At 35.9% G+C, this 25983-nt stretch overlaps 1 pseudogene; it reads left to right on the top strand.

Annotated features, from left to right (window-relative positions):
• The first annotated feature begins 1797 nt into the window (after positions 1-1797).
• LOC140524177 (gamma-secretase subunit PEN-2 pseudogene) lies at positions 1798-2076 on the top strand (annotated as a pseudogene).
• The last annotated feature ends 23907 nt before the right edge of the window (positions 2077-25983 follow it).

Raw genomic sequence — 25983 nt, 5'->3', positions numbered from 1 at the left:
GAAATTCAGACATGCAAAGCCATGGAAGCTAAGAATAGGACTGAGAGGGCTTGAGGAGTGAGTTTATGATATTAAAGAATTAACATTCACTCCTTAGGTCACCCCAAAGTGATCCCTTATACCATAAGAAAACATGTAGGCAGCATAATTTGAAGATGGGAGAGTCACAATTGTAATGTAAATATCTAGGAACTTTTATGGGTTACTTCCTGAGAAAAAGAGTACATAAGAAGTTAAATTCCCTTTGAGAGGTGGCATGTTGGTAATGACTTGTTTTTCCATGTTCTTATCAAATCTTGAGTATTAAACTTTCTTTACAGATACTTTCAAGTGTTAATGTCAGTGTGATATTCCAAAGCTTTATGAAAATTGTTCATCAGTTTTGAAATCTCAAGTAACTTTTGGACTCCTTAGCTGAATTAAATAAAATCAATTTCTACTTTCTTGTAGTGAAGAGAAGTCAAGTACCTTGGAAGACTTTATGTTGCAAAGCCATTAAAAGCAAAAATACAATATTAGTGTAAATTGTTCAAAGTAAGACTGCTCTCAGACATAATACCATGCAAAAATCTATCATGGTAAAATTGTATAATATTCAGTTTATTGTAATTCTGAAAAAAGGTACTTTAAAAGATAAATCAAAGTACTTTTCATTTTTATGTCTAAATCAAAATCACCCATACTGTTTTTCATTGTTAGTTTCTATTTGTAATTGAACAATTCAGTAAACATATAATACTTTATATTTCCCAGTTATAGGATAGTATTTTACTAGCCTACAGAAAACCTTCTGTGGAAAACTCTTAGAGACTACAGGCAGAATGATTTGTTTTCTAATGTTATTGAAATGAAATAGTGCCCTGAAATAAGCCCTACTTTCAGGGTCTATGATGGAACACAAAAACAATTTAGATTAATGCAATCAATGAGTCAGAAGGTCAGTGTAAGTCAGATCTGGGAGTTTTGAGAAAAGGACATGACCAGTTTATGGGGGCATTCTCTGATGCTTTCTAGCTCAGTTCATTAAGTCCTTGGCAAAGCTAAGCATGTCATCTTTCCACTCTTCCTTTGTAGTCTGTCTTAAGCAGACTGTGCTTCCTTCTGCAAATCTAGGAATGATTCAAGTCTGCCTTCTGACTCACACTGTGATAGTTCAAATTGTTCCCAGAACTAAGAGGAAATTCTTGTCCCTCTGAACTACCAATCTTGGAATGCCAGTCAGTTCTCAAGTATCTATTATATTTCTTCAGCAAATCCTTAAAAAATCTACTGACCATGCCATAATAGAAATAGCAAATGATTTCATAGTTCCATCAGAGCTGCCAGAGGGAATCATGATATGATTTCAACAATAACCATGAAATCAGGAAAACTTGAGAGTTCCAATTTTGCATCTGAACCATACCAGATGTGTGGGCATATGAAAATCATTTAGCCACCCAGGGTGCCCTCAGATGATTCTTTAAAACTCTGCGCTGAAGATAATCAACTTTGTGCACTGATTAATGTGGCTGCCAATATGCTTTGGTGGAGCAAGTATCTAGGCATTATCTTTAATTCCCGGGGAAACTACCCGCTTATCCCCCAGCCCCTTCTACTCCCTGGTGTGGGTCAGGGAAGGGCATAGGGGAGAGGAGGGGTTGATTGTTTCCTGCCCCTCCTTTCTATGATTCCCAGCCCACTCCCTTGGGACTGGAGTGGATTGTACTGGGGCTCCCAATAGAGGGGGACGCTTGGACATCCCGACTGGCCTCCTTTTCCCTGCAGCCCTTCCCCCGCCCTTTCCCCTGACCCAGGATGAATCTGAAGTGCATGTCCAATGAGGAGAAGCTGAACCTCTGCTGGAAATACTACCTAGGAGGATTTGCCCTCCTTCCCTTTCTCTGGCTGGTCAACGTTCTGTGGTTCTTCCCAGAGGCCTTCCTGGTCCCCGCAGGGACAGATCAAGGGCTACATCTGGCAGTCTTTTGGCTCATGGCGTTGACCTCCTGGATCACAGTCTTCCAGAACAATGGAGCCCGGTGGGGAGCCCTGGGCTACCATCTCTCCTTCACCATCCCTTTGGGGATACCCTGATCAGTCCTACTGCCAGCTCATGACCGGGTCCCCATCTCACCCTGCCTTACCTCCAGCTCTGGGTCAGTATGGCTTCCAAAGATGAGAAAGGTCCAACTCATAGTCCCCCATAGGGGGCTCATCCCTCATAGCCCCCCAGCCTTTTGTTTGGCCAGGCTGGCTCCCCAGATCATGACTAATTTCCCACTTCTCTCTGTAGCCTCCAATGAGACTTTCAAATAATAAAAAGAGGATATTTCATGAAAAAAAAAACTAAATATCTTTAATTCCCATAAAATCATAATTCTTGAAAAAAAAATCAGAGTACTCACAAATTTCCTCAATGAACACAATTCTTTTTGTGTTCCCTAGAGTAATAGTGAATGCCATCATATATGACATAATATAATAGCACCCAATCAGTTTGTGTAAGGATAAGTAACAGAAGGGGGAATATTGAAAACTTTATTACGTTTTATTTTGTTTAACTTCTGATTTCATTTTTTTGTTAACATTTCCTAGTAGTGATACAGATGATAAGCTGTTTTTAAATTTGTTAACTCTCTTAGATAGTTTCCTGGGAACACCCAGAGATAGATTAAATAACCCATGGTCATATAGCCAGTAAGTATCAAAACCATACAGTCTTCTCTAAAATGGATCTTGAAATCAGGTCTTCCTTATTCCATGGCAACCCCTCTACCTACTATGCTTCTAGTGCAATGGGTACAATAACATATATTTTATAGTAGAAAAAACCAATAATATTTTTTATGATTTATTCAAAAGCAACAATGAAGCTTGACCCAATTAGCAATGCTTTATAACCTTGATTATTAATGTATTTTTTAATGCCCAAATGAGTCTGTGATCTAATAAATTTTGGAATTCATCTAATGCTGCAGAGCACTTTCTATCCTTTCCTGCATTTTCTTTGCTAGCCTCTTTTATGTCCTCCCAAAAGGAGATGACAGAGGTTCAACATAATGTGCTAGTGGTCTTCCTTAATTTCTTCCAACATTGTAGGGTCACTAGTGGCATACTTTGGCTGTCTACCTGTCATTCTTCACTTTTGAAATGTGATCAGTCCATCTTCTATTTCTGTCATACTCTTATTTGTTAAAATCTGAACCGATCATGTTAATTAACTGATTCTGTGTATATAAACAAAGGTTGTCACTTGTGTAAATCTTAGATTCCACATCTAAGTGGTGGAAAAATTTTAACTAACCTATATAGTTGTACATGTTGTGCTCACCTATGAAATTGCAGGCTATCCACGTATTAATTAGTTACTCCCTCGGCATCAGGATTACCTTTATTACACTATAACTATTGCTTCAAAACAAATTTCATCATTAACTGTATTTCATCTTGTGAATTTATAAATATTATCTATCTTAATGTTTATCAGCAGACTATTTTAATTACATTAATCAGGTCAATCATAGAAGCACAATTAAACCTAATGAGCTAATAAATTTAATTTTAAAATGACTCTCATAACTTCACAACATTTGTTAGTGGTTATAGGCTATTTGGGGACCCATAAGAGGGGTCTTAGTGTAATAGAAAGAACTTTGGACTTGAAATGAAAAGAATTGGGTTGTATGTACTGGAGGTTCTGCCTGTCACTTATTTTATATCCTTGGACAAATCCTCATCTGTAAAGGTAAGGGTCCGAATAGATGAGCTCACCAGAATCTCGGGCATAACAGTCGGGGATGGGAGTTTCGTGGAACCAAGCAAATGAGAGTCATGGAGGCACAGGTATCTGCAGCTGCTGTTTCTGCAGATTAAATGTCTGTAAGTCACCTACTTGAACTTCTGGGAGCCAAAATGGCAGCATGATTGGTAATTGCTCTCTCCTCCTCCCCTTGTTGACATTGAAAGGAACATAAAATATTTCCCCAGAAATATCCTGGATCAGTGGGATAAACGGAAGGGGCAAACAGTCTCATAGCACATGAGGCTAGAAAAATTACCAAGGAAGATTCCTCTTGGTGTGGCAGAAGGGGAACAGTGCAGAACCAGAACTGTCCCAGACAACCCCAACTCAGCAAACCAGGAGGAAATCCAGAGCCCCAGGGGGATGGAGCCTCACAACCACCAATACCAGGACCCCAGGAGTGCCTCAGCACCCCAGGGAAAATGGGAAGACACTAGACCAGCCAGGATAACTAACCACTGAGCTTGCCTTTGCTCTAGCTCAGCTGAGGAGACTTACCCTGACCAGACCACCTCTCCCCCACACTTAAGCTAGCTCCAGGGCAAATCCTGGGAAACACAAAAAGACTTCACCTGGCCTCTGCTTTTTCACATCAGTCAGCTCAGCACCAGGTTCTTTAGCTTCTAGCTGAAAAAACCAGAGGCTACAACACACAAAGCCTCATCATGATGAGAAAGAAGCAAAGCAGAAAAGACCATAAAATCTTTCTATGGGGATAAGAACCAAAATATGAATAGCAAAGAGGTCAGCATAGAGACTGTACTCCCATCTGAAACTTCAGAAGGGACTATGAACTGGTTACAGGCACAAACAGCACTCTTGGAAGAGCTGAATAAAGATATTAAAAGTCAAATAAGAAGAGTAGAAGAAAAACTGGCAAATGATTTTAAAAGTATGAAGAAGGAATTCACCAAAGAGAACAGCTCCTTAAAAAGGAAAATTGGAAAAATGGAAAAGAAAGCACAAAACCTAACTGTGAAAATTGGACAAATGGAAAAGGAAGTACAAAAACTAACTGAAGAATATAATTCTTTAAAAGAAATAATTGGACAGATGGAAAATGAGATGCAAAATTTTATTGAAGAAAAGAATGTGATAAAAATTAGAATTAGGCAAGTAGAAACTGTTGACTCTGTGAGACATCAAGAATCAGTAAAAGAAAATCTAAAGAATGAAAAGATAGAAGAAAATGTAAAATATCTAATTGTAAAAACAACTGACCTGGAATATAGATCCAGGAGAGAAAATCTAAGAATTATTGGCCTACGAGAAAGCCATGATTAAAAAAAAAAAAAAAGATCCTGGACAATATCTTCCAAGAAATCATCAAGGAAAACAGCCCAGACGTCCTAGATGCAGAGGATGAAATAGTCATCAAAAGAATCTGATGTTCACCTCCCCAAAGGGATCCCAAACCACCAAGGAATATAGTTGCCAAATTCCAGAACTATCAGGTGAAGGAAACAATACTACAAGCAGCCAGAAAGAAAACATTCAAACAATGAGGAGCCACAGTTAGAATCACACAAGACCTTGTGGTTTCTATATTAAAAGATCAAAGTAATTGGAATCTGATATTCCATAAGGCAAAGGAGCTGGGACTACAACCAGGAATCAATTACCTAGCAAAGATGAGCATAATATTTCAGGCAAGGAGATGGACATTCAATGAAATAAGGGATTTCCAGACCTTCCTGATAAAAAGGCCAGAACTCCATAGAAAATTTGATCTTCAAACACAGGTCTCAAGAGAGGCATGAAAAGATAAAAGGGAAAAAAACAAAACAAAACAAAACAACTTGTTACTTAATGTGGGCAAACTGTTACACTCCTATAAGGGAAGATGATACTTGTTAATCTTGAGAATTGTCTATATATATTATGAAATATAAAAGGGATATACATTGATAGATGGAGTGGGTATAAAGTGAATGATGTGATGATAAAATGTGATTGAAGCAGGGTAAGGGATTGTAACAGGAGATGTGAAAAGGAAGAGCCAGAAAGTGGTGAATTACATCACAGGAAGAGGCACACAATTATATTACAGTAGAGGGAAAGAGGGGAGGGAGATGAGGATTGTTGGAGAGGTACTCTCATCTGATTTGGTTCAAGGGAACAATAAAATTAATTAAATATATAAATCTAACTAGCTTTATAGGCAGCAGGTGGGGGAAGGGGCAAAGAAATGGGTGGATAAAAAAGAGGGAAGAAATAGTAAGGGTAAAGGGGAATAAAAGGGAGGGGGGGCTGAAAGAACGAAGGGAAGACTGCAGGACGTGGTGGTCAAAAATGAAAACTATTATGAAGGGGAAGGAAAAAGGGAGAACTAAGAGCACAAAAGGTGGGAAAGAGGATGGAGGGAAAGACATAGGTAGTAATCATAACTGTCAATGTGAATGGGATGAACTCTTCCATAAAAAACAGAGATGGATAGCAGAAAAGATTAAAAACAATAATCCAACAATATATTGTTTAAAAGTACCACATTTGAAATGGGGGGGATACACACAAAGGTAAAAGGTTGGAGCAGAATATATTGTGCTTCAGCTGATGTAAAAAAAAGTAGGGGTGCCAATCCTAATCTCAGATAAAGCAAAAACGGAAAGAGATCTAATCGAAAGAGATAAGGAAGGAAACTATATCCTGCTAAAAGGCACCATAGAAAATGAAGCAATATCATTACTAAACATGTATGCTCCAAGTGGTATAGGATCCAGATTCTTAGAGAAGTTAAGGGAGTTACAGGAAGAAATAGACAGCAAAACTATACTAGCGGGGGACCTCAATCTCTCCCTCTCTGAACTTGATAAATCTAACCTCAAAATAAAAATGAAAGACATTAAGGAGGTGAATAAATTCTGGATAAGGTAGATATGATAGATCTCTGGAGGAAATTGAATGGGGATAGAAATGAATACCCCTTTTTCTCAGCAGTAAATGCCACATGTACAAAATTGAAGATGTACTAGGGCATAAAAACCTCACAATTCAATGCAAAAAGGCAGAGATAGTCAATGCATCCTTCTCAGATCATAATGCAATTTAAATCATATATAATAAGAGGCCATGAAAAGATAGACCAAAATTAATTGGTAACTAAATAATTTAATCCCAAAGAAGGAATGGGTTAAACAATACATCATAGAAACAATAAAAAACTTCATCCAAGAGAATGACAATAATGAGACAACCTACCAAATCTTATGGGATACTGCGAAAACATTTCTTAGGGGAAGCTTTATATCTTTGAATGCCTACATGAATAGAGAAAGAGGAGATCAATGAATTGGTCACACAGCTGAAAAAGCTAGAAAAAGGGCAAATTGAAAATCACCAAGTAAACACCCAATTAAAAATACTGAAAACCAAAGGAGACATTTATAAAATTAAAATTAAGAAAACTATTGAACTAATAAATAAAATTGAATTGGTTTTATGAAAAAACCAATAAAGTTGGTAAATTTTTGGTCAATTTGTTTAAAAAAAAGAAAGAAGAAAATCAAATTATGAATATCAAAAATGAAAAGGGTGAACTCACTTCCAAAAAGGGAGAAATTAAAACAATAAATAGAAATTAATTTGCCTAACTGTATGCCAATAAATTAAACAATCTAAATGAGATGGATGATTATTTTAAAATAATATAAATTGTAAGGGCAAGGCCAAGATAGCAGAGTAGAGAGACAGACCTGTAGAAGATCCCCCACATAGCCTATAAAATATCTGTAAAAAATGACTCCAAACAAATCATAGAGCGGCAGAAGTCATTGATTGACAGAGTGAAAGAAATTTCCAACCCAGGACAGCCTGGAGGGCTGACAGGAAGGCTCTATTGCACTTATGCAGAGCAGAGTGAAACCCAACCTAGGCCATATGGAAGTGGGGACAGGATTCAGAGTGGGCTTCAGGAAGCCACCTGGAGGCAGCAGTTCCCAGATTGCTTAGCCCATGGACACCACATACAGCTTCAAAGGTCAGTGAAAGAGCTCCTTCACCCAAAAGGAATTTCAGTCTGGACCCAGGGCTGCTGCCTCTGCAGTGGCAGCATCCATTTTTGGAGCCCTCTGCCTGGAGCCCCTGGGGGAATTCAGCAGCTTATCTGAATCTCAGCCCTGAGTGGCTGCCCTGCTGCCGCTTAAAGCTTCTGGGAGAATTGAGCTGCTGGTCTGAATCTCAGGCCTGAGAGCAGCCCAGGGGTGAGGAGGAACGCTGGTCTGGTAGAGCTGGAAGCAGTTGTGGAGAGGGAATATATATAGGTATATCTAAGGATGTGTGTATATATGAATATATGTATATCTATATTTCTATCTATAAATATATGTATACATGTGTTTGCATACACACATGTATAAGAGAGGGGATGCTTTTCAGAGCACCTTAAATATGAATGAGATTAGGGAGGAATGGGTCAGAAAAAGTCTCATGTAGAAATTGTAAGGAATTGGATTCCTCAGGCCTGAGGGACAACTTATACAGTCACAGAGAAGGGAGATGGAAGATGGGTAGTAAAATGCGAGAAGTTAAAAGGCCACTTTGGATGGACCATGCACTACTAAGTGGGGAGTAATGTATAATAAGGCTGGAAATGTAGATATGTGTCAGGTTGTGAAGGGTTTTAAAAACCAAAGGTAATTCTTGAGGTAATAGGAAGCCATTGGAATCTATTGAGTGGATAAGAGACATAATCAGATATATTTTAGAAATACATTTGTCAACTATGTGGAGAATGTATTGAAGAAAGGAGACACTATGGAAAGGGAGATCAATTAGTAGGATTCTGTAATAGTCCAGAGAGGAGGTGGTGAGGGCTTGAACCAGAGTGGTGGTCATGTGGTAAGTAAAGACAAAGGGAGAAACGTACAAGATTTTCCTGAGAAAAAATTGCCAAGACTTGGGAATTGATTGTCTAGTTGGAGGAATGGAAAACACAGAGTGTAGGTTCTCTGAAAGGCAGTTAGATACTGGCCCTAGACTGTTGCTAATATTCATGCGATTCACAGGTTTTGCATTCTCAAGCTAGTAACTCTCTATATACTAGTGACTACATTTGAAATGCATATACAGAATCATTAAGAAGCTAATTTGAAGAGTCAGTACTCTTAAGACTGAAACAAACTGAGGTCAATATCTGGAGTATTTAAAATTCCTTGAGTTTGAAAATTAACTTAAAAAATAACTACCGATGAATTTTGCTACCAAGATTTTTACTCTGACAATCAGAAGGAAACTTCCAGACCACTCAATCCTACTTTCTCATTTAACAGATGAGAAAACTGAGAAACAGGGAGTTTTAGTGAATTGTTCAACATCCTACAAGTATTAAAGTAGCAGGATTGGGACTCAAGTGGTATGAGGTCAAGCTCAGAACTGGTTCTACTATACAATGCTTACCTTTCAATATCATACATTATTCTGTCCATGGAATGGTAAAGGAGAAATGGTATCTAAGGGGACTTATTTTCTTTGAGGAAACTTAAGAAATGGGTTTTAAAAATCACATGATTAAGCTCTAGATCAAATCAGTATTGTGCTCCAACCCCTTTACACTGTGATTTAACAAGATTTTAATCATAACATTAAAACCATCAAACAATTTAGTTGAATAAATCAGCGTAACAATAAAATAAAGGGGAAAAAACTACCCACTTCTAGCCAAGCAAATGAAACTTACAATGCTTATTTGATGTAAACAACATGATTACTTTTCATTCAGTTATTTTAGTATTAATTTAATTCAATTCAAGAAACACTCACTAAATAGATGCTGCATGCAAGACCCTGTTCTGGGACTTGGGATAGAGAGTGGTGGAGAGAATGAAATTAATTTTTTTGCTTTAAGAAGCTTGAAAGCTTCTAAACTGTAATATTAATATATAATTTTATAGCTGTAATAAAGAATAGGTTATCTTGAACACCTTCAATAGAATCCCTATAAGCTATGTTAGCAAAAGATTACAGTCATGGAATCATAGAATTTCTGACTTGAAAGGGATCTCATATGCCACCTATTCTAATTCCTTATCAAAAAGGATTCCCTATCATAGCAAACCCATTAAGTGTTCAATCAGCCTTTGCCCAAAGACCTTCTTTGAGGGGTATTGCCAAGCAAGACATCCAGATCATTCCATGCTTGAAATATGACATGTGAGGACTATTAACCATTTATTCATTTATTCAATAAAATCACTCTAGTCCTACTATGCAGTGAACCTGATTGTTTAAAAGTAATGTTTAACTCAGTAGCGCTGACCACTTGAGAAAAAGTTGACAAGTATAATCCTACTATAATATGATCAGATGGGATTGACAAAAACCAGGAAAAATGCTTGTGGGAATCTTTGAATTTCAAAGGTGGCACAGTGGATAGAATTCTAGCCTTGGAGTCATAAAGCCCCAAGTTCAAATCTAGCCTCAAAGACTTATTAGCTGTGTGACCCTGGGCTAATCACATCCTCCACTTGCCTCAGTTTATTCATTTGTAAAGTGAAGACAATAGCATCTATAACTCATGCTTGTTTAAGGGATCAACTAAAATAATATTTTTAAAGCACTTAGTTCAGTGCCCAGCATGTTCCAGGTTATCAAAATATTAGCTATTATTAGATGTGAAGTACTTATAAGAGTAATGGACAGGTCACATTCTAGAAACCAACCTGGTGTTTTTCTTTGTCTTAATTAAGCTTTCAATTTGACTGCAAAATAAAGAATGAGCAACACAAAGCTGGATACACATTGCTACAGCATTAGTTACAAAACCAAATAGTCTCCATACAAACAATTAAAATTAATTAATAGTAGCAACATTGTCTTTGGAAATACATAGTGTTATGTATCTTCTCTTTCTCCTGCTCTCATACACATAAAGTCTCTCAAATGCATCTGGTTAATTTTTAAATGTGTTATTTTTTGCTTCTCCAACTATGTTTTTCCAGTCCATTGTTAAGTTGACTCAGCACTTATTGAGCACCCACTGAGTGGAAAGCACTGTACTAGGATAAATACAGGTAGAGATATTTATACACACACACACACAATCAAATTTGCTTCCTTTGGATTCTCATGAGAATCTTAATGAGAAACATGTGATTTCTTTTTTAATCAACAGAAGGTACAGTCTCCATTCTTATTAAGGATATAATATGGGAGATTTGTAGCACTCCAAACGCATGGCTTTAAAATTAAATAGGCTAGCATGTCATATATTATGAGCAACCTGGCCTTCCAAAAACGCATACATACACACACACACACACACACACACACACACACACAAGCACACAAAACCTCTCACCCAAATTTCTGCTAAATCTGCTGTAGTTAGTTAGAGCTGAATATCTTCCCTGCCCATGAATAGGTCTCATCTGAAACATATTTAGGGAAGCTTTATTAGGGGAGGCTTGTTTTGTAGGAAAGCCCACACATTTTGTTAATTAATGAGACACTGGGTCACTCAGTCTCTGAAAAGTGTATGTATACTCTGAGGTGAGGTATTGCTTTGGAGGGCTTATTTTTTTGAAAGAAGGTCTATGTGCCAGATATCACACTGGGTAGCAGTTAAGAAAAACCTCTTAAGCCCCTTGAAAACCCAGATGTTGGTGCTTCTCTCTCTGGCAACTATGTATGTATGTAATGGTCAGACAGTTAGATAGATCTGTCTATTGATCTGTGATATATGTATTGCTTATGGTCATACACTTAGAAGTCCTGTTTGTTGGTCTTTATTTCTCTGCTTATATTTTTTCTGTTGGTATATATGATTAAAGAAGATTGTTGACCCCTCAAAAGTTGCTTTCTTTTTAGAAAAGCAGATCTAAGAACCTGTGCTAGCAGGTTATCCTGGGTGCATGCTGCTATAAAATCCTGAAATGTTTTGGAACATATAGTATAAAAATTTTCCATGAAAAGACCTTTTAAGAGGAGTAAGGTGACTTGCCCAAGGTTGAACAGGGGTGGAGTTAGGGTGTAGACTCAAACCTAGTCATCTCACTCCAAATCCCATATTCTTTCCACTGCACCATTAGTTTAAAATTTTTCCAGTGTAGTCCATTTTCATACACATAAACACGGTTCATATATGCTATCAAACAAATAAAACAAATCATATGATCACAGCTTTAGAGTTGGAAGAGATCTCTAAGGTCATTTAGTAGATTGTCCTCATTTTACTGAAGAGTAAACTGTTATTCAAAAATGTTACATAGGATTTAAAAGGCCTATGATCCCATAGCAAATTCTCTGGAGCTACTTTGTTTTTAAATTTAAGGAATAAAGCAAGCATTTCCATAACACAGTACACAGTATAATTTTTAAAAAGATGATTGCATATGAAACTGAAAAATCTATTATGTACAATTTGCTATTCCTTTTAAGTATTTAGTAAAGTTATCATGTAAAATTCTTTTTCCCCTCTTTTCCCCGCTTCCCCCCAGTGCACCTGTCTACCACGGAGCTACTCTGCCAATGCCCACTGAAACTGGCAGGTGGGGTCTCCAGAAGTAATTGTTTCCCGAACTTTCTAGGGGACCCTGAAGGATTTGGTAGTGTCTTTATATTTTGTGAACCCTTACTGGCATGCAATTATCTATGATTATCAGTCAATATCAATTAGCTATACTTAATTAGCATTTAGAAAGAAATATTTTACTAAGGTAGTACAGTAAGCACAGCTGGAACAAAATATTTCTCTTCAAGAGTGCGACATTTTCCCAACAGTACTTACAGACTCCAAGGGAAAGAGGGTTCATAGAAAAACTCTTTGCTGGAGATCCTTTTCTTTCTTTAATGCTGTACTTTTAAAGTGGGAAACTAGGTGGCATAGTGGATGTGCTGGATCTGGAAGCAGGAAGGCCTGCATTCATAGCTAGCTTCAGACATTTTGTGACCCTGGGCAAGTCACAAAAATCTTTGCTTCAGTTTCCTCAACTCAGGATAAAAATATTTCCCAGAATTGTTATGAAGATCTAAAAGGATAATATTTCTAAAGCACTTAACAGAGTGCCTGACACATAAGAGACCCTATATAAATGTAAGCTGTAGGTATGGTTTAGATTTTCTTCTAGGATCCTTGGAAGGCAATGGAATTATCTTTCTCAGTGCATCTAATTCTCCCTCAACTCCCAGTGTAGATGATTGACATCTCTGGTGTTCTGGAGGATGTTGATGGGACTAGGACTCACATGGAAGTCTAAAATTCTCTAGCCCTCTGTAGTATATAAAGTACTCCTCTGGACAATCAGTGGAGGGAAGAAAGATACTGATTGAGGCTGATACCAAGGTTGGGGTTCTTCTTTACCCTCACCCAAATAATCCTTCTTACATTCTAGGTTAGAAGGCTTCTATACCAAACTGTCACACACTTTAATTTTTAATTTCAAACTATCTCCAAGACATAAAAAACAACTTCAATAACAAACACACAAAGAAAACCACCCAGGTCTGAACAAATCCTACAACAAAAAGTGAACAGACTTCTTTTAAGATTTGGTTGGAATGCTTGTTTGATGATACAATTAAGGTATCCAGGCCTTGTTTAGGACCTGTTCACACCTGTGATTAAATTCAATGAGATATATTCTCACCTGATAAGGGTAGCAAGGTTTATTGGATTGGTGTTATTGACCAACTCAGTGTAACTCCACACTTAAAAGTATTTTCCTAAGATAGACCTGCACAACTTAGAACTAGGTAGGGGCCAAAATTAAAACAGGATAAATTTCTTCGGGTCACAGATAGGTTTTTAGCCACTCACTTTCCAAGTAAAGATAAAATTAATGATTAAACAATTTAGCAAATAAACCATGTTAAAAAGAGGGAAATTTCAATGAATATAAATTAATTACACTTATTGAGATTTTTATTTATCATGAAATCATTAATGTTAAAAAAGTTACCTTGCTAAGTGTCTTTATACGTTTTCAGATTTTCTTATTGTTTACATTTAGTTAATGGGACATATATTTCTTGGAGATTTTTTCCTTGCGAGTTCATTCATGCCTTGTTCAATTTCTTTTTCTGAGATGGGGTTGTTTAAGTATTCAACTTCCTCTTCTGTAAATCGAGGCAATTTTTATTTTTTAATACACTCATCCATCTCATTTAGATTGTCTAATTTGTGGGTATAAAGTTGGGCAAAGCAGTTTCTAATTATTGTTTCAATTTCCTCCTTATTGGAGGTGAGTTCTCCCCTTTCATTTTGGATATTAGTAATTTGATTTTCTTGTTTCTTTTTTAAATCAAATTGACCCAAGGTTTATGAATTTTATTAGTTTTTTCATAAAACCAACTAATAGTTTTATTTATTAATTCAATAGTTTTCTTAATTTCAGTTTATTACTCTTTCTTTCGGTTTTCAGTATTTCTAATTTGGTATTTACTTGAAGATTTTCAATTTGTTCTTTTTCTAGCTTTTTCAGTTGCATGCCCAAGTCATTGATCTCCTGTTTCTCTATTTTCTTTATGTAGGCATTCAAAGACATAAAACTTCCCCTAAAAACTGCTTTTTCAATATCCCATAAGATTTTCTTGGTTATCTCATTATTGTTATTGTCCTGAATGAAGTTGTTGATTGTTTCTATGATTTGTTGTTTAACTCACTCCTTCTTTAGGGTTAGCTCATTTAGTTTTCAATTGCTTTTTGGTTTATCTTTCCATGGCCTTTTATTACATATAATTTTTATTGCATTATGGTCTGAGAAGGATGCATTGATTATCTCTCCCTTTCTACACTGTATTGTGAGATTTTTATGCCCTAGTACATGGTCAATTTTTGTATGTGTGCCATGTACTGCTGAGAAAAAGGTATATTCCTTTCTATTCCCATTCAATTTTCTCCAGAGATCTATCATATCTACCTTATCTAGAGTTTTATTTACCTCCTTAACCTCTTTCTTGTTTCTTCTGAGGTTAGATCTATCAACTTCAGAGAGGGAGAGGTTGAGGGCCCTCACTAGTATCGTTTTGCTTTCAATTTCTTCCTTCAACTCCTCCAACCTTTCCTTTAAGAATTTGGTTGCTATACTACTTGGAGCATACATGTTTAGTAATAATATTGCTTCATATTCTATGGTGCCTTTTAGCAGGATATAGTTTCCTTCCTTATATCTTTTGATTAGATCTCTTTCTGCTTTTGCTTTGTCTGAGATTAGGATTGCTACCCCTGCTTTTCTTACATCAACTGAAACTCAACATATTCTGCTCCAACCTTTTACATTTACCCTATGTGTATCCCCTTGTTTCAAATGTGTTTCTTGTAAATACCATCTTGTTGGATTATGCCTTTTAATACATTCTGCTATCCATCTCTGTTTTGTGGGAGAGTTCATTCCATTCACATTCACAGTTATGATTACAATCTGTGTATTTCCATCCATCATCTTTCCCACCCTTTGTGCTTTTAGCTCTCCCTTCTCCCTTTCCTTCCTCAATAGTTTTCACTTTTCTCTACCACCTCCAACAGCCTTCCTTTCCTTCTTTTAGCCACCCTCTCTTTTACTCCCCTTTATGCTTACTGCTTCTTCTCTCCATTTTGGCTTCCTTTCTCCTTCCTTTCTCCTTCCCCTCTTACTGCCCATAGAGCTAGATACAATTATATGCCTAAGTTTGTTGTTCCCTCCTTGAGCCAAATCAGATGAGAGTACCTCTCAAGCAATGCTCATCTCCTTCCCCTCTTTCCTCTACTGTAATTTTGTACTTCTTCCTGTGATTTAATTTACCATTTTTTGCTTCCTCCTTTTCACACCTCCTTCTACAATCCCTTTTATATTTCATAATAGATGTACAATTCTCAAAATTAACATGTATCATTTTCCCCTATAGGCAGGTAAACAGTTTGTCTAACTTGAGTAACAAGTTTGCTCCCCCCCCCCCCATTTACCTTTTTATGCCTCTCTTGAGACCTGCATTTGAAGATCGAATTTTTTATCAAGTTCTGGTGTTTTTGTCAGGAAGGTCTGGAAATCCCTTACTTACTGGAAGGACCATCTCCTTGCCTGAAATGTTATGGTGAACTTTGCTGGGTAGTTGATCCTTTTTTGTAGTCCCAGCTCCTTTGCCTTATGGCATGTCAGATTTCAATTCCTTCAATCTTTCATTGTAGAAGTTGCAAGGTCCTGTGTGATCTTGAGTGTAGCTCCTCAATATTTGAATGGCTTCTTTCTGGCTGCCTGTAATATTTTTTCCTTCACTTGATAGTTCTGGAATTTGTCAGTGATTTGGGATCCCTTTCTGGAAGTGAATGGTGGATTCTTTCAATGAATATCTTGCCCTCTGGATCTAGCACTTCTGGGCAGTATACCTTTATGATTTCCTGAAAGATATTTTCCAGACTTTTTTTTCATCATGACTTTCTGGCAGGACAATAGTTCTTGAATTTTTTCTCCTGGATCTATTTTCCAGATCAAAAGATATTTTCCAGACTTTTTTTTCATCATGACTTTCTGGCAGGACAATAGTTCTTGAATTTTTTCTCCTGGATCTATTTTCCAGATCAATTGTTTTTCCAATTAGATATTTTACATTTTCTTCTATCTTTTCATTCTTTAGATTTTGTTTGACTGATTGTTGCTGTCTCATAGAGTCATTAATCTCTACTTGCCCTATTTTAATTTTTATTAAATTGTTTTCTTCAACTAACTTTTGCATCTCTTTTTCCATCTCTCCGATTTTTCCTTTTGCGGAGTTATTTTCTCCAGTTAATTTTTGTACTTCCTTTTCCATTTGTCCAACTTTCCCAGTTAGCTTTTGTGCTTCCTTTTCTGTTTCTTCAATTTTTCTTTTTAAAGAGGTGTTCTCATCAGTGAATCCTTTTCTCATGCTTTTAAAGTCATTGGCCAGTTTTTCTTCTATTTCCTTCTTCAGTTGTTTGTGCACAGGAGTGCTGTTTGTGTGTGCGAGCAGTTCATAGTCCCTTCTGAAATTTCAGACGGAAGTAGGGTCTCACCGCTGACCTCTTTGATAGTTGTGTTTTGGTCTTTGTCTCCATAGAAAAATTCTATGGTTTTTTCACCCATGTTTTGCTTTGTCTTAATGTTGTGGCTTCTGGTTCTTTCAGTTAGAAGCTACAGAACTTGGTGCTGAGCTGAGTGGTGTGAAAAGCTAAGAGTAGGTGTCTTTTTATCTTTTTGTTTTGTGTTTCCCCTATCAGCCCTGGGGTTAGCTTAAGTGAGGGTGAGGGGTGATCTTGTCACTGGAGATCTTCTCAGCTGAGCTGAGGCAAAGGCAAGCTCAGGGGATGGTTATCCCAGCTGCCCTATTGTCTTCCCATTTTCCGTGGAGTGCTGAGGCATGCCTAGATCCTAGTGCAAATTTCCACCCCTCCTGGGGCTCCTCTCCTACCACTGAGACTTGCCAGGGTACTAGTGTACGTTTTCCCCACCCTGAGGCCCCTCTCCTTCTGGTTCACCTCTGCCACAGTAGGAGGAATTCCGCTTAGCTATTTTTGTAGCCTCTGGTGTTATGAGAATATTTGGTCCCTCTGCTGTTCCCACTGATCCAGGATTTTTCTGGGGAAATATTTTGTGGTTCTTTAGAGGTCATCAAGTGGGGAGGAGACAGAATTTACTGATCACTCTGCCATCCTGGCTCCCGGAAGTTCAAGTAGCTGACTTACAGACTTACACACGTTTAATATGTGGGCTGAAAGTCTCTGGAGCTGCTGAGGCTGATATCAGGTGCTCAGCAGCTGTCACTCGCTTGGTTCTGTTGGTCTCTCACCATGGGCTGCTGCTGCGCTAGTTCCACCTGCTGCTGTCTCGGGTCTCCTTGGGGCCCTCCCACTCTGCTATACTGGATGCACTGAGCTGTGAACTGTGGGCTCATCCCCGTGGAACAAATCCTTCCTGTTGACCTTCTAGTCAGTCCTGGGCTATGAATATACCACAATCTGTCACCTCCAAAATTTGGTCAAATTCTCTTCTTAGAGGTATTTGAGGGAATTTGTCTAAGAGCTTAGGTGAGTTGTTGCTCTCACTCTGCCATCTTGGTTCCTCCCTGAGAAATCTCATTTAAAGTTAGGGTACACACTATAAAATATTTTTGAATTTACCTGAGAAAACGCACTCAAGGACCATATGAAAATTACAAGACACTTTTTGCACAAATAAAGTCATATCTGACTAAGTGGAAAAACATCAGTTGCTCATGGGTAGGCTTAGACAATATAATAAAAATGACAATTCTACCTAAATTAATTTACTCATTTAGTGTCATACCAATCAAACTATCACACAATCATTTTCTAGAGCTGTAAAAAATAGTATCAAAATTTGTCTGGAAGAACAAAAGGTGCAGAATATCTAAGGGACTAATGAAAAGAAATGCTAGGAATGGTGGTTTAGGGCTACCAGATCTTAAATTGTATTATAAAGCAGCAATTATCAAAACCACTTGGTACTGGCTAAGAAACAGAAGGGTAGACAAGTAGAATATGCTAGGCACTCAAAACGTAGTAGGCAACGATTATAGCATTCTACTGATTGATAAATCCAAATACCCCAGCTTCTAGGATAAGAACTGACTCTTTTACAAAAATTGAAGGAAAAACTGGATAACAGTGGCAGAAACTAGGCATAGACCCACACCTGACACCATACACAAGAATACTCTAAATGCGTACACAATCTGGGTATAAAGATTGATACCATGGACAAATTGGTGGAGCAAGGAATAGTGTATTTATCAGATTTATGGAGAAGGGAAGAATTTTTGACTAAAGAAGAGAGAGAAAGCATTATGAAGTACAAGATGGATAATTTTGATTACATTAAACTGAAAAGTTTTTGCACAACCAAATCCAATGCAACCAAGATTTGGAGAGATGCAGGAAACTGGAAAAAAAAATACATCTAATGTCTGTGATAAATACCTCATTTCTAGAATATATGGAGAACTGAGTCAAATGTCCAAAAATAGAAGTCATTCCCCAATTGATAAATGGTCAAAGGCTATGAATAGGCAGTTTCCAGGGGAATAAATTAAAGATATCTATAGTCATGTGAAGAAATGCTGTAAATCACTACTGATTAGAGAGATGAAAATTAAAAAAACTCTGAGGCACCACTTCAAACACAAACATGAAGGAAAAAGAGGATGATGAATGTTGGAGAGGATGTGGGAATACTAATTCATTGTTGGTGGAGTTGTGAGGGGATCCCACCATTCTGGAGGGCAGTTTGGAACCATGCCCAAAGGGCCACAAAAATATTTATACCCTTTGACCCAGCAATATATCTTCCAGGACCGTATCCCCAAAAGATCATAAAAATGGAAAGAGTCCCACATGTATGAAAATAATCTTAGCAGCATTTTTTGTAGTTGCCCAAAACTGGAAATCAAATGGATGCCCATTAATTGAGGAATAGCTGAATTAACTATGGTATATGAATATAATGCAGTAGTATTGCACTCTAAGAAAAGATAAACAGGAAGACTTCAGAGAGTCCTGGAAAGACCTATATGATCTGATGCTGAGGGAAAGGAGCAGAACCAGAAGAACTTTTTGCACAGCAAGACCACTGTGTGAGAGAGTTTTTTCTGGTAGACTTGGAACTTCATTGCAATGCAAGGACTTAAAAAAAATTCCCAATGGTCTTTTAAGGCAAAATACCTTACACATACAGACAAAGAAGTATGGAATTCAGCTGCAGAATGTGGTAGATCATTTTCTTTTGTGTTAAGTTTTCGTATGTTGTATGATTTCTCCCATTCATTTCAATTCTTCTATACAGCAATACTATGGTGAAAATGTCTTTAATAGGAATGTTATGTGTAGAACTGATATAAAATTGCATGCCATCTCAGGGAGGGAGGGGGAAAGGAGGGGGAAGGGAGAAAAAATAAATCTAAGTTATGTGGTAGTGATTGTGGCACACTGAAAATAAAATTAATATAAAAAATAAAAAATAAAAGAAATTTGGTTGGACCCCATATATTTTTCTAAATAAATTATATACTATTTCAATTAAATTTTCATGGTTTAAAATGTTCTAAATCCTCAGTGCATGGTGTTATTGAATCATTTCAGTAATGTTTGACTTTTTGTGTGACCCCATGTGAGGTTTTCTTAGTAAAAATAATCTAGTAGTTTGCTATGTTCTTCTCCAGTTCATCTGACATATGGGGAAACTGAAGAAAACAGGGTTTTAAGTAACTTATCTAGGGTCACATAACTATTAAATGTTTGATGCTGGGTTTAAATTCAAGTATTACTGATTCTAGACCCAATGTTTTATTTACTCCTCCTCCTAGATGTCCAGATGCATAGTATATCAGTATAATTATTAATTTTTTTGTCCAAATAAAAACAACCAATTAAATTAAATGTATGGCTTTTTTTTTTTTTTGAGACTGGTGATTTCAGAAATTTTTTTTTTTAACTAAACGAGTCTCCCCTATGAATAAGATTAATCATCTATCTGTAATTAAGTGTCTAAAAGTTGACTGGAGCATTGAACAGTTCAGTAGACCATGTTACATAGCTGCTATGGGTCAGAGACTGGACTTAATAAACAGATCTTTATAACTCCAAAGTATTCAGTGCTCTCTCTCACTCTCTCTCTCTCTCTCTCTCTCTCTCTCTCTCTCTGTTTCTGTCTTTCTTTATCTCTCTCACCCCATTTATATATACATATGTCTATACACACATATCCATAGTTCTCTGTATATAAATGTGTGCAAATGTGTAGATAGAAATGCACATATAAACATAAGCATAATATTTATATATATGCATATATAACATATATTATACACATATATTTATTTTATACATGCATATATCTATCTATGTATAAAAATGCTTACGTGTGTATATTTTCATATATATACATACAAAACCAAATATACCTTGGAAATCAAGAGATATTTTAATTTTTATCATTTAATTCATTTTATCAGAAAAGTGGTTAGCAGATCAATTACAAATATTAATTTCTGATAGCTCCTAAGAAATTGAGATTATCTATTTGTGCTGTGTCATAACTCTGGAGAAAAATGTATATTAAATAAAATATTATGTTTACTTTTTGAAATAAGGATCAATTATTTTTTATCTCAATTCAAGTTAAAAGCTGCTCTGTTTGCTATCTGCAGATTGAAATGCTAGGAAGCAGAATCCCACCCTAAGGGTTATAATAGAATTGATGAGGAGTATGTTGACAAGGTTATCTAGTCAATTTTACTGCAGAAAATTGTATGTGTTCACATATAGATTGGATATGGCATTGAAGGGATTCTGTGCTAACTTTGGTTTTAATCTTTATATATGTTAGAACAATATTTTTGTTAACTTTTCCTTGGATTATAAATCATTGAAACAAACAATATTCAACTTCCATATATCACTGCAACTAAAGAAACCATAAAAATGTGAACCATGGGATTATGGACAAATGTGATTAGAGAACATATAATCATAACTAGATTTCAACTGATTTTATACAAATCTATGTATTACAAAGTGGAGTCTTTTGAAGAAGTATATTGAGCCATATTTTTGTTTTTCTTGAGGACATAATCATGAAGAGGACGACGTTGAAAATTTTAACTATATTGGCATTAAGAGACTAAATTTGCCTATATTTATGTTTTTTGTTTTTTTTTTTTATTGTCAGGAAGTAGCTTCCATAGATGATGGCCTGTGACTTTTCACAAAAACACATGGCTTCTATGACTAATCCTTTCAGTCAAAATAGAGATAGTAGACCACATTGATATGGCCTACAGACATCATGGGGATGTACTTTACACAATTTTACTTTAGGAAGGGACCTAAATGGTTTTCTAGAACAATATTTTATTGATAAAGGAGTTCAGGTGCAGTAACTCATCCAAGCTAATCAGTGCCACAGCAATGTGCGAGTGCCTAGCTATTTAGGAATATCTAGATGTTTGCCATCACATAGAAAAAAAGAACCCAGTGAGAACCAAATTAGTTTTCATTTAAATATCTTATTTTGAATGAAAATATTCTTTTATAAGATACTCAATGAAACTTTTCAACATTTACATACTATATATTATATAGGTCATTTTAAAAGTGTTATACTGTGGAGTTGATACTTCCCAGGTAATGCTGTTTTATGCCTTTAAACATATGCTGTCAATAGTATTTTCCTTTTTTTTTTTTATGTTCATATGTTAAGGTATTTAGTTTCAATGAAGAAAAGTATAAATGGGAATGAATGGTAATAAAACATAATGAAGGTATAAAAATCTTCAGCAAAGTGTTTTGAAGCCATTTCATGCTCTACACAGTCAGGTCTATAATGCCTTATCATGACACGGGTCTGACTATGTTGCAGATGGAAATATATCTCTTATATTCACAGCAATATATATATTTAATTATCTAATTATTTTGTGGGATGACAAATGAATATAATATCTTTATGTTCATTCACCAGCATGGAATGATAACCTGTGGATTACTATTAATTGACAAAACTATATTTTTTCTAATCTAACATGCTGCTTCTCAAAGTGATTTAATATAAGATAAAATGTTTATTGATGCTACTGATATTAAACTCACTACCTTATTAGGTGAATGCCATGTTTTAATGAAAATTTATATTTATTGAGCTTCTTTACTCCAAGAATATTACATAGCTTTACAAACATCCATTAATTAGGGAAAGAAGGATAAGTTGAATAAGGTGAAATTCTAATTACATTTTAAATCATTCCTCTTGAATTACAGATGCAAAGTAATTGCAATAAAGGACTACTAGCAATATTTATGTGTGTGTCTGTTTTAATGATAACAAGACTGACAGATTACTGTAATGCTCTTTCAATAAACTTGAACAATCATTGAAACTTCTGAAAAATTTAAAATGATTATGTAAATGTAAGAGCTGGTTCCTTTAAAGTAATCTTCAAGATATAATATATACCAGTTCAAAAACTTTACTTATCCTAGAAAATTTTTTGAAATATAGACAATTTGAAAAATATGGTGTTTTTATTAATTATCTGTGAATTTCTAAGAGTATGTAGAAACTTAAAAATTAGGGCTAGTTTGTTATCCTCAAGAAAGAACAGATGTTTAGGCATATGTCCAGATGAATATTTTGAGCTAGAAATTCAAATCTCCTTCTGGAAAACTTTTTAGGGTTAACATATGGTAGACAATGAATTGTAAGAACTTTTGGCTATGGAATTGACAGAAAAATGGGTTTCTTTAAGATTTATTTATAAGAATTTAGCCAAATTTAGTCCAGAAACTGATGGAGTTGTATTTCTCATTCCAATTATCAAATTACTGGGCAAAAATGTCCTCTTAAAAATGTCAGTTTTAAAAGAAAATAGCAAATATTCTCTCCATTTCACATGGTTTGTGATACTTCTAAAATATTCTGTCTATCTTTATTAAATGTTATGGAGCATATATCAATCTACAATCATCATTAAAATTCTCAGAAGGAAAACAAATATAATATTCTCAATATATCAGAATGATTAAAATTTGAAAAAAAGTATTCTGTCACTAATATTTATAAGAACTGCAAACAAAGTGGTACAATGGATAGTAGAGTGCACCTGGAGTCAGAAAGATGTAAAGTAACATCCAGTCTCAGACATTTGCTAGCTATATTACTCTGGACCACCTTCACCTACGTGATATTTCTTGTTTCTAAAATGGGGGTAATAAGACTGTATACTTCCCAGGGTTTTTGAGAAGATAAAGTGAGATAATATTTCTAAAATGCCTTGCAGACCTTAAACTGCTATTAAAAACTTTTTTGTCATTGCTTTTTGTTAAAGTCTAGTTATTATTACTGTCATTATTATGTATAAACCCTTCCTTATGGTTTGAGAAAGAAACATAATTAAAATAAGAAAGCAAGGAATATGCTACTGCAACCTTTCTGAGTGAAAACAATATCTTAAATATTTATTGTTATTCTAGATTTAAGACAATAATGGTATGATCATGTTTAGATCAGGCATATTGTGTATTTATAGAGAACAAGTGTACATTATTCTATAATTATTCAGTTTTGTAGATAAATATAAAGTCAATGCAGCCTTTGGTTGTTGTTCAGTTGTTTTAGTCATTTCTAAGTCTTTGGGAAGCCTTTTGATGTTTTCTTTGCAAAGACTGAAGTGGTTTGTCATTTCCTTCTTCAGATCTTTTTACAGATGGGATAATAGGGTTAAGTGACTTGCCTAGGGTCATACAGCTAGTAAATGTCTGAGGTCATATTTAAACTCAGGTCTTCCTAATTCCAAATTCCAAATTAAACTCATTTTGTCACCTACAATATTTTTTTTTTTGTCTTCAAAAAAAAAAAATGAAAAAAAATACATACACAGAAACCTCTAAACCCTGGTTGAGGAAACCAAAAAGCTCACTATATTCCAAGAATCATCTAATTCTCTAGTTTATCACTAGAGTTATGATTTATCTTTATTTTTATGCATATAGTACTCTAAATTTTAGCACCATTTAATTTCCACCTGTAGGGCATTGTCAGGCTAAGCCCTCAATTTTATATTTAACCCAGCAGAACACAAATCTGAAGATTTTGGCAGAGGAAGAAATTTGTCTTAGAATTATGGTCTCTCAATTGGGGTTTTTATATCATATTTGTTCTTCCACACACTTTGCCCTTCCTTTGGGAATACCTTGAATCTCATAGCTTTACACTTAGATTTTTTTTTATTATTTTTTAATGTTTAACAATCACTGCCATACAATTGAGATTTTATCCCCCCCACACCTACCCCCCACTACCCCACTCCATCCCCACGACGGCATACAATTCTGTATAGGTTCTACATATACTTTCCTATTGAGTATATTTTCACTATAGTCATGCTATGTAGTCAGACTAAAATAAATGAAAGAAATCACATAACAAATCAAAACATGATAGACAAACACATACACATACACAAACATGATCTGCTACATTTTGTGAATGACTTCCATATTTCTTTCTCTGAGTGTGGAAGGCATTTTGCCTTGAGAACCACCTTTGGGATTTTTTTTTTTTTATAAGAAGTTTTTGCATTATTACAAAATTCCAAGTCTACCAGAAAAAACTCTCGCACACTGTGGTTGTTGCTGTGCACAAAGTTCTCCTGGTTCTGCTCCTTTCACTCAGCATCAGGTCATATAAGTCCTTCCAGGCCTCTCTGAAGTCTTCTTGTTCATCATTTCTTATGGCACAATAGTACTCCATTACATTCATATACCATAATTTATTCAGCCATTCCCCAATTGATGGACATCCCCTTGACTTCCAGTTTTTGGCAGCTACATAGAGTGCTGCTATAAATATTTTTGTACATGTGGGACCCTTTCCCATTTTTATGATCTCTGGGAGATACAGTCCTAGTAACGATATTGCTGGGTCAAAGGGTATGCACAGTTTTGTAGCCCTTTGGGCATAGTTCCAAATTGCTCTCCAGAATGGTTGGATGAGCTCGCAGCTCCACCAACAATGAATTAGTGTTCCAACTCTCCCACATCCTCTCCAGCATTTATCATTTTCTTGTTCTGTCATGTTTGCCAATCTTATAGGTGTGATGTGGTACCTCAGAGTTTTTTTGATTTGCATCTCTCTAATCAATAGTGATTCAGAGCATTTTTTCATATGATTATAGTTATCTTTAATTTCTTCCTCTGAAAATTGCCTGTTCATATCCTTTGACTATTTATCAATTGGGGAATGACTTGTATGATTATACATATGAGTCAGTTCTCTATATATTCTAGAAATGAGGCCTTTATCCCCGAGCTTAGCTGTAAAAATTCTTTCCCAATTTACTACATCCCTCCGGATTTTGGTTGCATTGGGTTTGGTTGTGCAAAAACTTCTCAGTTTAATGTAATCAAAGTTATCTATTTTGCATTTCATAATGCTTTCTATCTTTCCTTTAGTAAAGAATTCTTCCCTTCTCCATAGATCTGATAAATACACTATTCATTGCTTCTCCAGTTTATTCATGGTATCAATTTTTATACCAAATCATGTACCCATTTCGACTTTATTCTTGTGTGCGGTGTCAGGTATGGGTCTATGCCTAATTTCCACCACACTGTTATCCAGTTTTCCCAGCAATTTTTGTCAAACAGTGAGTTCTTATCCCAGAAGCTGGGGTCCTTGGGTTTATCAAACAGAAGGTTGCTATATTCCTTGCCTACTGCATCTTGAGTGCCAAGTCTATTCCACTTGTCTACCTCTCTGTTT

Source organism: Notamacropus eugenii, chromosome 2 (genome assembly GCF_028372415.1).
Source record: "Notamacropus eugenii isolate mMacEug1 chromosome 2, mMacEug1.pri_v2, whole genome shotgun sequence".
Classification (NCBI taxonomy): domain Eukaryota; kingdom Metazoa; phylum Chordata; class Mammalia; order Diprotodontia; family Macropodidae; genus Notamacropus; species Notamacropus eugenii.
This window is presented reverse-complemented; position numbering and strand designations above follow the sequence as displayed.